Raw genomic sequence first — 13,357 nt, forward strand, 5'->3', positions numbered from 1 at the left:
GAAAAACGGGGGGGGGGGGGAGGGGATGGCAAGGGGAATGAATACACTTTTGTTACTTTAATAAGCATCAAGAAGTCAGGCGAGTGCCAGAGCCAGTGCAACAATGGGGAGAACAGGAGTGGAGTGACATTGCCCTTTCAGCAGTACTGACCTTGCAGTACACAGCTCTGCAGCTTTGTGAAGCCTCACTAATTACAGCCAAGTCAGAAAGAATCCTTTGGGTGTAAGTGATAAAACATAATATTTTGCAAGTCTGGGGTTATATACATTCACATTCTTAGAGCAAGAGCAGCAAATCAGGGCTACCTGATCTTGAACTGATTTTGCATATTTGAGTTTGTCATACAGAAATCATATCTATTTTCAGCGTTCTGTAATACTTACATACACTTTCAGGGACATGAGCAGCAAATTATGGCACCATTAAAAAAAGACAGATTAAAGTTTTATGGGAAAAACCCCCTTATGCTTACAATAACTAGGGAAGAGACCTCTAACTACATTATTTTAACTCTTCTACTTCTCTGAAGTCTGCTTACAGAAGACCTTTGGCACTTTGGAAAGGCATATGGCACATCATATTCCTGTATTAATTTTAAATATCACAATATTTTAATAATACATTACACACTTAGACTCTCAAAACTGTCCAGAACAGAGAAGTGCAACAGGTAAGCTTTAAACTGTACTATATAGCCACCAGAGGGAGCTTGAGGCTCACAGTCTACTGCCTCCACTGCATCAAACAGTAGTCATCTGTACACTGAAAATAAAGTCCAGGTCAATTAAGGCTTTAAAGGAAAGCCCAGCATATACATATATCTGTGTGTGTGTATATATATATACACACACACACACATATATACCAAATGATTCTATGATTCTCAAATTATGACTTGCCAGGAAGCCCGAGAGCCATGGAAGACGGTGCCCAGCATCCCCTCAGCACAACGGGGTTAGAAACATACCCCAAGTACCCATTGCACTTGGAAGGTCCCCCCAAAATACCTGCATGTTCACTGTTTTCTTTCTGATTGTCTCCTTCAAACTCTTCTCTACCACCCAGCTTCCAGGGAATTACACAACAGTGTGGCAATGATCGGGGTCTTTTGGCATACTGAAACTATTTCCAGCTATACCACTTTCTTTTCTGTACTGTCTGATGTTATGGCTAACACCCATCTTTTGTCTTACAAGTTACCTATAAAAAGTTCTCCAGGACAATTACCATCTTTCTGGTTTTAGCACAGCAAGATATTGCCCCATAAGAATAGAGCTCCTATATAACAAATAAAATTACATCCTTTCAGCTATCAAGGCTGTCTGGATACAGAACAGCAACAGCAATGCCTACTGATGAGATCCAGCAGGACTACTGACTCAAATGGCAATTATTTGCACAAGGGAAAAAGAAACTGAAAAAAGACGAGACTAGAAACGTTCTGGCAGACTAGCACTAATATTTTCAGGACTAAACTCATCTGAAAGCTTGGACAACTAATAAGAAAGTAATGTAATCCCCTCCCTTTCAGGTCAATCTGTTTATAAAAAAAGCAAACATAGTTTGTTCTACTTCATATGTCCTGCTATCACTAGTCTGAATAAAAAAAAAGGGGGTGTGTGTGAAGAGAACAATTAAGGTAAAGTATTTGATGACAAAATTGTAACAAAGCCAATAAGCATACATTAGAAGATCTAAATCCTGCACATGCTTACAGAAATCTCATACTTTCTCTCTCTGTGGTTGTGAAAAAACCTTTACTGTGTTTTTTCTGCTCAAGGAAAAAGCATGGGAAAGCCAAGGTCTTTGCTTCCCTTCTCACTCTTCTTCTTAGAAGAGCACAAATAATTGTGATGATTGTCCTCAAGCCATCAACAGTAAGTGAGCCAGTGGAAAAAACAATCTTTTTGAAAAGAGCAGAAGCACTAAACTTTAGGAGGAAATAGTCTGTGAAGTCAAAAGTAGAAAATGCCTTTAATACCTCACAGTCAGAAAAGAGGACTGAGAAGAAGAGAAGAAAAGCACTGGAGATTGAGGTTCTCCATATTACGGTAAATACAGGACTCAGTCAGCATCTTTCTAATACTTTGGAATACAGGCAGACAGATGCAGTTTGAAGGAACGTGTTGGCACAGATCAGTCAAACAGAAAAGCTGCCCAAATCATAGGTATAAACACATTTTTCTGGTGTAGCATAGGCACACTCCAACTTCCTTTGCGAAGACTGAATGCACAGGGAATGACTACGGCTCCTTCTGTACATAAAGATCAGTTCTGCCAAGAGCAAGTCCCTCAGTCTGCATCTCAGATGGAGGCAAGCCTTTCAAAAGTTCTTCAAAAGATCTTCAATGGTAGGAAGAGAGAGAGATTAGGCTCTTATATCCTTGATTAGAGTCTTAATAGCTTCCTTTCAGACTCACATATCACCCTACATCAGACTTCTCACTTCTTGTACATTTTAAAAAGCAATAAAATCAACCCACTCTCAGGAGATAATCTCATCCTACATGGGTGTTATACCAATGAGACGATTATTTTGGAAGGACAGGAACTGTCACGCAAAACCTATCCCAAATCAGGTTTTGCCTTCCCGGACTATGAGACCAGATACTTTGCATGAAAGTAATGTTTAGGTTTTTGTAATTACCTTTTATTTCCAATGTGGAACCTGATAAAAACAAAATTGAATTCAGCTTTCCATCAGAAATAAAAATTTCTCTTCATGAGTTCAAGGTCAGCACACACCCTTTAAATCCTCCTCCTCCCCTTTCTTACCACTGAGAATGTTATGAGAAACCGTATCACAGACTAATCTCCATCGCCCCTCTCCCTACTAAAACAGGACGTACGCCAACACTGATCATAACGGTTTACCTCTGGCCATCAGTACAAGCAATCCACTGATCTGAAAAATGCAAAAGCCAAACGTAACAAATTAACAATATTAAACCCTCCAAACAGCATGAGTTCCTCATTAGCCAGAAAAGTACTGGTAGGTTTTTAACTTACTGCCTGCAACCATCCTTTTGTACCATGGGAAGATAAAGAACAGCACCTGATACAGCAGCACCATTTAATTCCTAAGTTTATTTATTGCCACTTTTTTCCTCTCCAAAATAACCCATCTTTGTCTCTTCCTTATACAACACAGACTTCTCATTTCTAACTTTGATCATCTTTTTTTCTGCTCCTCCCTTGATGGTACACCATAAGTTATATCATATGTACATGGTATATGTATGCATGATTGTCCTGGTTTCGGCTGGGATAGAGTTAATTTTCTTCATAGTAGCCAGCATAGTGCTGTGTTTGGGATTTAGTACTACAAGAATGTTGGTAACACACTGATGTTTTTAGTTGTTCCCAAATAGTGCTCAGACTACTCAAGGACTTTTCGAGCTTCTCCTGCTCGGCCAGGTGCATAACAAGCTGGGAGGGAGCACAGCTAGGACAGCTAACCCAAACTGACCAAAGAGCTATTCCATACCATATAACGTCATGCTTGGGGGGAGTTAGTCAGTCGGTCGGTTGCGGGAAGAGTGATCGCTGCTCAGGGACTGATCGCAGCTCGGGACGGGCTGGGCATCGGTCGGTGGGTGGTGAGCAAGTGCATTGTGCACCATTCGTTTTGTATATTCTGTTATCATTCTCATTATTACTATTATTATTATTTTCTCTTATTAAACTGTCTTTATCTCAGCCCACAGCTCTAACTTTTTTTTTTTCCTTCCTGATTCTCTTCCCCCATCCCACTGAGGGAGGGGGGAGCGAGCGAGCGGCTGCGTGGTGCTTAGTTGCCAGCCAGGTTAAACCACGACAATGATATGTATACAATATACCATGTATCATAGGTATGGTTGGACTTAATGATCTTAAAGATCTTTTCCAACCAAATGATTCTATGATTCTTTATTATTCACTGATGCTACAGAAAAGGACAGCATAACAGGGAATGGTTAAAAATGCTAAAAATTTGGCATACGTTACCTAAGCAGAAACTGATTAACACAAACAGATATTACAAATAACTTAAAATATTAATTCATAGTCACACTCAAAACAGGAAAGATGTAGATATGAGAAAGGGTTAGCCCAACTGTCATTTTGAAAATGCACACATGACTAGGAAACATCTGGTGAAGGTACACATGGAAAAAATAAGGGGTAAAAATTAGGGGCTTGGGGGTTTTGTTTTAAATTGAAGCAGCAGTTAGATGCAGATAGAGGATCTGAAGCTACACGTAAGTATTCAGAACCACGTGCTTAGTACAAGCATTTCCTACCTCAGTAACAAACCTTTAAATATATATATATATAATTATGACTTGCCAGGATGGAGAGTGCCAAGCAATGAAGGTAACAGAGACATGAGAAAGGTAGCAAATGGGTTGCAAATACCAGATGCTCTCTTCGTAAGACTAAAGTTGAAGTTACTGTGTATTTGCCAATAACAGGCTGAAGAAGTAACAGTACATCCACATTTGAAGTAGTGTCTGCTTTTTCAGCTCCTTTCCCTTATTTCCAAAGACACTTTTTGCATCAAAAAAAAGCATCATCAAATCCCCCCCAAGTGATTCTGTTCATGCAGTTTCATGTTGATCATCATAGACATATAAAATACAACATTTTTTGATCACGTATTAGAAGCAATATTATTTTCTTAATGATTTTAGATGCCAGAGAGTATTACTTCTTGGTCATTTGTGGACAGTGACAGTACCTTAAAATTAACAACTTCTAACATTCAAGTGACAACATCATTATTAAAATCAAGAATGGAATATTTCTTTATTTAAGTATGATTTAGTTAACCAGTTTGCACTGTTATCTCTGCATCACAGTTTTGCTAAGAAAAATCCTGCCCATGATTGTGTATAAACATAATTAAGGATGGGATGAACGGCATTCATTCCTTGCAGACGGAAAAGTTTGCTAAAGACATTCTGATTTTTCACAGACTTGCTATGGCAAGACAGCACAAAATACAACTGAATTCAGCAGCTTTCTACAATTACACTGGGGAAAATCTGAAAATTACCATGTCACAAAGAACAGTCACGCACTCCTCCAGACTTTGCTGCTTAAAAGAACACAGACAGAGTGCACAGGAGTGTTTTAAGCTGACGCCCACAGTATTCCCACCCACAAAAAAGGTCCCCTATGAACAGTATAGCCTAAACACTAGTAGGATTATAGAAAGGCAAACATGCCTACTTAGAGAATTTTCTTGGGTTTAAAAGAAAAAAAAAAAAAAGATCAAATTGCTTATACCTGCTACAAGTAAAGCCAAGAAGGAACTTTCTTGCCAAAGGCAATGTTTATGTCTACAAAGCACGTTACAGACTTGACAAGGGTAGAAATAAAAATCCGAGATTTCTACTGAAGTGTGACTTCATAAAATTCAACACAAACTCTCCAAACTGAGCTTCCCCAAATATAGAGGGGAATCTTGCCTTCCCTGCCGTGAAGAGGTAAAACAAAACTGTTCCCAACCTTTCGTTTGTGGGCCATTATCAGCTTATGAAAAACCAGTTAAACACAGTAACTGTTCTTCAGAACAGTGTCTAGACTCTGTGCTGCAGAGAGCCTGGAAGCCTAACAAGAGACCAGAATAAGAAATCAGGTTAATCTCCATCAATATACAAGGATAAGCAAAAGGCACCACAGACGGCAATGGCACCACTGGGTCTGGACCTTGGTGACAGCCACCATCAGGCAAGACATGTTTGGAGAAGCAAGGAATAAAGGAAGCCCAGATGGCTCACCAACATGTCCCAGCAGGCTGGGAAGCCAAGTAACAGTGAGGCATATGCAAAGGAGAAAGATCATGAGTGAAACTGAGAAGCATGTGCAGGGGAACACCACATGATAGTGATAATGTAGCTGAGGAATATGGGCAAAAATAGAAGGAGAAAGAGGGAAAAAAAGGAAAAAAACCCATAATCAAACACAAAGGCAAGCAACAATTTTTAACTAGTGCACATACTGCATTTAGGAGAGCTAAATATATTATTTTTCCAAGTAAGCAATTGTTATAGCTGCAACAAACCTAAATAATCAAAAGTAATTAAATTTTAACTTAGTGTGCTCTTCTACTAAATTGCTCAACCCCCCCTAGAAAACAGATTTCTGTATCTTAAATAACAAAAAACACCATAAGAGAATTATTCCCCAGCACAGTTCTTCTATATAGCTGAGTTATACTAAAGAATCAGATTCTCAGAATAAGGAGATTCCAAGTTTAACTCTACTAAAGTCACATCAAGCAACGTGCCCCAAGACTGCATTACCCTGACTTCTGTGGAGTCGAGCCATAACAAGTTTCCATCCCAGTTTTACCAGTAACACTTTTCAAGTGCTTTAAATAAGCTTTTTCCTGCAGCATATCGCAGCACATTCAATAACTTGTTGCTTGGCTTATTAAAGTAGCTAATAAAAGAGAGCAAATACAGGGGTCAGACAGAGAGAACCAGATGATTAGACACACTTTCCTTGTCAGCTATTCACCCTACTTCTCTAGCAGATGCTGATACCCAACAACGCAGGCATGTCTGATCTACTCATGAAGCAGATGCCACCAGCCAACAATTCAGGCCACATGAAGATGCTCAACTCTACAGCATTCAACAACTGCTCCACAAGGGATCAGATGTTCCTGTTCAGACAACCGGTATCAATAGCAGCTTCTGCTGTCTGATTCAGATCTGTCATTACACGACCACCAGAGCCTTGAGTAATAGCTAAGTTACTACAGAAAACCTAGCTGGTATAATAAAGAATTTCAACTACGTTCCAATGACTTCCTTTGCACTTGCTTTTTGGAATAATAATTTAAATTACAGAAATAATTCATCTTCCAATTTAAAAGATACTTAAGATTATTTTTGAAGATTGTTAAGAAAGATACATGATGGCTTCTGAACAGACCTGCAATAGAGCCAACATGGTAGAGATTTAAGACTTTCTGAATAAAAAATACATTTGATTTTAAAAAAAAAATCTTTCCCAAAAGAAATTATGATTTGAATGATTTAAACCCCAGAGTGCCCATTATTTTTCAGTATGTATTTGGAATAAATGCATGACTGCTGGAAGAATTACCTCCTACACATCTACTCGCTCATGTCTTGCCTTCATGCAGAGACTTAACAATAGGGACAAAAAAGACTTTTTTTTTTTCTTCATATCAGATTTTGCTTTATATTTTGGAGCTGAAGTACTTAATATTAAGTCCTTAGCAAGTAAAACAGGAGATAAATTGTGTTTTGTGATAAGATCTAGTCTCAGTTTTGAAATTATTTTATAGAAGATACTACCTATACACATTAATTGATTAGAGAGCCAAAGCAAATCATTACCATCAATACCAAAATGTTTTCCAATGTAAGACTTCCTCTCCAAGATAAGCAACAAAAACTACTGAGATTTGACTTCTCTACTAACAATTTGACCCTCAAATACAGACTATTAGAGGTTTTCCACTGAAAATGCCATTAATTTATGTGCACAGTACACTTCAGATACATGATCCGTAGTAACCAGTCTGCAGAGGAACTGTCCTTACCGCATGAGGACACTGCTTCCACCGTTCATGTCTGCTTCTCAGCATCAGAACAGATACCCAAGACCTGCTGCTTGAAGAAGAGCGGGTAGGACTTGAAAGGCAAAAGGGAGGAAGGTGGAGTCTTTGTTCAAGGAAGCAGGACCAGAAAAAAGGATCAAGGATGATGAAGGCATAGCCTTCAGCTAGCTGTGGTAGGACACCGATACACAGATGTCTGTAGCTAGTTTATGCATCTATGTGAGGTGTTCATCCACTATCAGCTCTGGCTGTTGTCGGTCTCCTCACAGGATTCATTTAGGACTTTCTCTTTTCTGACCACTATGCTCATTGCTCAACAAGAAAATCCACAAATTCAACTTAACTAACAGTACACTGAGTCATGCCAACCTTCTAGAAGCATTAGGTGAACAGGGTCAGCCCAGACTCCTTCCACCCCACGGAAGATTGCTCCAGCAGAATTTGGAAAAATGAATTTGGAATGAGTTAATTAAAAGTGAGATAAGGAATTTTTTGAAGTTTTCAGAGTTTATCTAAATCTGACATGGAAAACTCCTTTGCCTTACTGTACTTTCAAAATGGCAAAGCCTCAAACACCTACCTTATTAATGGCTTTTAGCTGTTAGCACCTTAACGGAAACTTACAGACAGACACAAGTAAAATACACACTAAACACAATACCTGAATCATGTAAGCAAACAGAAATTTAACTACAGGGAACATGCAATCAAGACTTGGCAAAAAAAAAGCGCAACAGAATAGAGGCCAGAGGAGGAAGCTCATCACCTAAGCCAGCCTTCAGGACAAGGAAGCCAAGAGGAAATGCGAAACTGAAAATGATTTTCTGAAGCAAGTAACTTCTTTCACTCAAAACCAGGAAAAGTTCTGGACTTCCACTGAACACCTAGAAAAAGCCCCTTTCCCTAACATTTTGCCCGTTGCTGGGAAATGGCAAAAATACATCCAGAATGGCACATACTTGAGAAGGTAGGATGTCATTTACTTTTACCCTTTTTCACGAATTTGTTCCACTCTTGCAGATACAGCCTGAACCACGTTACCATAGAAGTTACATCTCTGTATTCATCCTCCAATATACAAAGGAGCAGAGACATGGTATGTATCTTGAGATATCCTCGTCTGAAAAGCATCTTTTATTAAGAAAATTATTTTTTTATTCCACATACACATATTTTAGGGTTTTGTTTAGAAAAGGCAATTTTAAGAGTCCCTTAAAGTGAAGTGCTTGAGTTCACTCTAAGAACCTGCATAAATTACCTAAGTCTCAAGCTCTGAACAGTCACAGGGCTCCAGATACTTACTGAAGAATGACTGTGAAGAAATGTGGTCATAATGGCACATGAAGGACAATCAGGGGATCAGGCCTAGCCAGCATGGGTTCATGAAAGGCAGGTCTTGCCTAACCAACCCAACTTCCTTCTCCAACCAGGTGACCCGCCTGGTCGATGAGGGAAAAGCTGTGGATGTTGTATACCTGGACTTCAGCAAAGCCTTCGATACAGTCTCCCATAGCATGCTCCTGGAGAAGCTGGTAGTTCATGGCCTAGATGGATGTACTCTTCGCTGGGTTAAAAACTGGCTGGATGGCCGAGCCCAGAGAGTCGTGGTGAATGGAGCTAAATCCAGTTGGTGGCAGGTAGCAAGCAGTGTCCTCCAGGGCTCAGTTCTAGGGCCAGTCTTGTCTAATGTCTTTATCAAGGACCAGGATGAGGGGATTGAGTGTGCCCTCAGTAAATTTGCAGACAACACCAAACTGGGTGGCAGTGTTGATCTGTTTAAGGGGAGGAGGGCTCTGCAGAGGGACCTGGACAGGCTGGATCGATGGGCCGAGGCCAACTGTATGAGGTTCAACAAGGCCAAGTGCCGGGTCCTGCACTTTGGTCACAACAACCCCATGCAACACTACAGGCTTGGGGAAGAGTGGCTGGAAAGCTGCCTGGTGGAAAAGACCTGGGGGTACTGGTTGACAGCCAACTGAACATGAGCCAGCAGTGTACCCAGGTGGCCAAGGTGGGGAGTGGCTGAGGGAACTGGGGTTATTTAGTCTGGAGAAGAGGAGGCTGAGGGGAGACCTGATTGCCCTCTACAACTACCTGAAAGGAGGCTGTAGGGAGATGGGGGTCGGCCTCTTCTCCCTGGTAACAGATGATAGGACTAGGGGGAATGGTTTGAAGCTGCGCCAGGGCAGGTTTAGGCTAGACATTAGGAAAAACTTCTTCACCAAAAGGGTTGTCAGGCTCTGGAATGGGCTGCCCAGGGAGGTGGTAGAGTCCTCATCACTGGAGGTATTTAAAAGAAGGATAGATGAGGTGCTTAGGGACATGGTTTAGTAGCGGGATGTCAGGGTTAGGTTAAAGGTTGGACTTGATGATCTTAAAGGTCTTTTCCAACCAAAGTTGGAAAAGATTCTATGACTCTAATTACACATTTTATTCTTAGCACTGTTAGAGGGAATGTTATTGTAACGTGAACAGGAGAATAGCTCCAGAAACAATATTGTCATTTCTCTTGATATTAGAATATTTATATATTCCCCACTAAACAATTCATAATCCTGAAGCTACCCAACATCTGTTCTTAATCTGACGTAAAACAACCTCACAAAATAAAGGCTTTGCAGCTAAACCTCCCTAATTCTCTCAGGAAGAAGCATGTTTGGATTTTGGGTTGGGCTTCTGTTGTTGTTGGCAGATAAGGAAAGTGCTATTCACATTTTCTTCACCAGAGAGGAGCATACCTGTTTTGTAAACCTATTTGCACATTTTCTCAATAAAGATGCAAGACTTCAGCCATCTGGGAAGCTACCAAAAAAGCATCGTTGATAGAAAAGTCAAATAGCAGCAGCATTATTGCAAAGCAAATAGTAGAAGTCACTGACTAAAAGAGATGATAGAGCTAAGCTAAATGTGAATGGTTAAGACCTTAACGGAAAAAAAAATATCCCAAAACTATGGTCAGTAAGAAAACACCCAAGGCTCTGTTTGCACATAAGATCAGCGAAGTTTTAAAGTAATGCTTTTCGGCCGCTGCTTTAAAACCACACACACTCAGCTTTAAGGCACTTAATATCAAACCAGCGCCTGTAGCTGCAAAGGGGAATATATTTTTTTCCCTCCCAAGACTACGGTCCTGTTGCAACAGAGATACAGATCCGGTCTCCCATTTGGGGATCTCCAGGTACTGTATATACACACATGCACATAGATGCTGTGGAGGAGACCTCGTGAAATCTACTAGTGACAAGCATGTAAAATGTAGCTTTAAGACGAGGGGTGTAATGTAAGAGGAAACAAACTGAGCTGTAAGGTGAAACCCACGGCAGGCAGGCAGGGTCCACCAACAATGCCTGGGTAAAGCCATGGCAAGATGTATGAGGAACTGACTGAAGGGCTCGTGTGAAGCCAAGACCACCGGTACAAGCTGAAGCTGTGACAGATCAAGTCTGAGGAAGTCCATTCCAAAACCTTGAAGACCACCTATTTGCAGAGCCAGACAAAAATCAGCAAAGAGAAGAGGATCCTGCCTTCACCATGTGCCCAAGGCAGAGAAGCTACACACGTAGATCCTGATCCAGAGAGGACCCCAGATTGATGACTCTTGCCCCCACATCACCAGCATGGGAACCACCCCCTGTCCCCAGCCAGGCGGTGCATGGAGGTATGACCTCTCTTCTGCTGCCACGTGACAGAAATGTGGCAGATCTGCAGTAACTCATCAACAAGTGCATAAATGAGGCAGTGTGGTTTGTGTTTGTACAACTGTTTCTGTGGTTGTGTTAGCTTTGGTACTGCTTGCCAATTACATCACTAATTTGCTAATTACATCACTAATGCCACAATTAACAATAGTTGGAATATTGTTTTATAATAATAAAGGATGGTATAACTCAGTGTTGGTTGTCATCCAATCGCACCATCGATCACTGTACAAACTGATGCCTGAGTCCCAGAGCCACAGATGCCCCGTGGCACAAGCCAATGCACCAGCCTCTGGAGTACCCACAACTACTGGATTTTCAGACTCTGTGCTAATGATGCTGCAACCTGTTTCATGAATTCTACAAACTGCCTCTGCCCTCCTTCACCTGTTGTTGGAACAAAGACCTCAGCGGCCAGGATATTTACTTGTGATGCAAAAGAGTTGAATTCAAGGTCCTTCCAAAACAGCCTGAAGAACTGACTGAACATGGTTCAACCACCTCTTGGTGTCTTAAAAGCTATCAGGTTACCCATTTCTGAAAGACTGAAAATAAAGTTGAGGAATATACTACCCGCTCCCGTACAGCCTTAATGCCATATTACAGCAACTCCCCCAAAACACCAGCACTCTAAGCATTACAGTCCACTCTTATCAGGAAATCAGAATACTTCAGTAAAGTACACAAAAAGACAAATATCATGTAACTTTTCTGCAGCTCTTCCCACAAACAGATTCTGAAACACATTCATTAAGGATGCTGGTATTATTCTTTTCCTTTGTCACAACAGGATCCCGGTCTAAGTTAATAGTAGTGAACAGGGGCTGCCTCTCCAGAGCTCCAAGGCTGTGGTTTCCGAAGAGGCAATGCAGTGAAGGAGACTCCTTCCTCTCCTTCCAACCATGTTAATTCCTCCCCATTCCTAGACAAACATTATTAACATTATCGCGTGCTAGATTTGGCAACTGGCAGGTCCTTCCATAAACCAGTCCAGCTGACTAAATTAGCAGATAATCAATGCAGCAAAAAGACAAGTCACGGTTTTTCTCAGCCACTCACTGTCAGGCTGGTTTAGGCTTCTGTGAAAACATAGCCTATGTCTGCGTCATGCTTACAAGCCTGGGACTGCAGATGTTCGTCACCTTGGCCAAGCCTTTTGAAATCCCAGGGACCGCCGTCATAAACAGTAAAATTCCATGGCAACACACCTTTATGCATTTTATTGATTTCACAGCCACAAATTAATTATACAAAGCCTTCAAGAGACCCTGGCATAATGCTTATTTTCAACACTACTACAGCTGTGCCACTAACATTTTGCACAGCTGCATGTAACACAGCTGGACTGCATGAGGATAAATGCTGAAATTCATAATTTCAGCACAAACCATGATATATCTTTAGCCTTTCTTCATATTCACTTTTATAGTTCTGTAAATTTTGAATTTGGTGAGCACCACTAATCAACTTCTAGAGTAACAAAAGCAGTAAAACTTCATTCACTTGCTCCTATATTAATCCAAATAACTTTAAGTGTATTTTCCATTTAAAAAAAAAAAAATCAGCCTTGATCTAAAGATAAAGAGAATTATATCTGCTACTTCCTAAGTGGTTTAACAGCATAATTTGTTTCTCTTAGGAAACAGCATAATTTGTTTCTCAGCATAATAAGTTTCTCTTAGGAGCATAGGAGAGCTTTTTCATCTCAGTCAAGGTAGCAAAATTGTTTATAAAGCAGCATAGTAAAAATTACCAGACTTAAAAAAGCTTTTCCCCTTGCATCCACTTCCCAATCCAGTTCACCATGCAGCCACTCAGGTGGGTGCGCTACCACTCTATGTTTTAATAGAGCCAAAGGCAGCACTGTATAGCTGCCACTCATCATTAAGTCTCAGAAATAGGAAAGTTTGGGGTTTTCCTTTTTGGGAGGCAGGGAAAGGAAAGAATAGAGACTATTTAAAATATATCCTCCTGCCAGCTTTCCCCCATTTCTTAAACTCTCTGTTCAAACAACTACTCCCTAATTCAACAGGATGCTTTAGACAGACTTTAAAGGGATGAAAAAGAACTGAAGAC

The sequence above is a fragment of the Egretta garzetta genome, unplaced genomic scaffold (assembly GCF_000687185.1).
Source record: "Egretta garzetta isolate BGI_Z169 unplaced genomic scaffold, ASM68718v1 scaffold98, whole genome shotgun sequence".
In the NCBI taxonomy this organism is placed as follows: Eukaryota; Metazoa; Chordata; class Aves; order Pelecaniformes; family Ardeidae; genus Egretta; species Egretta garzetta.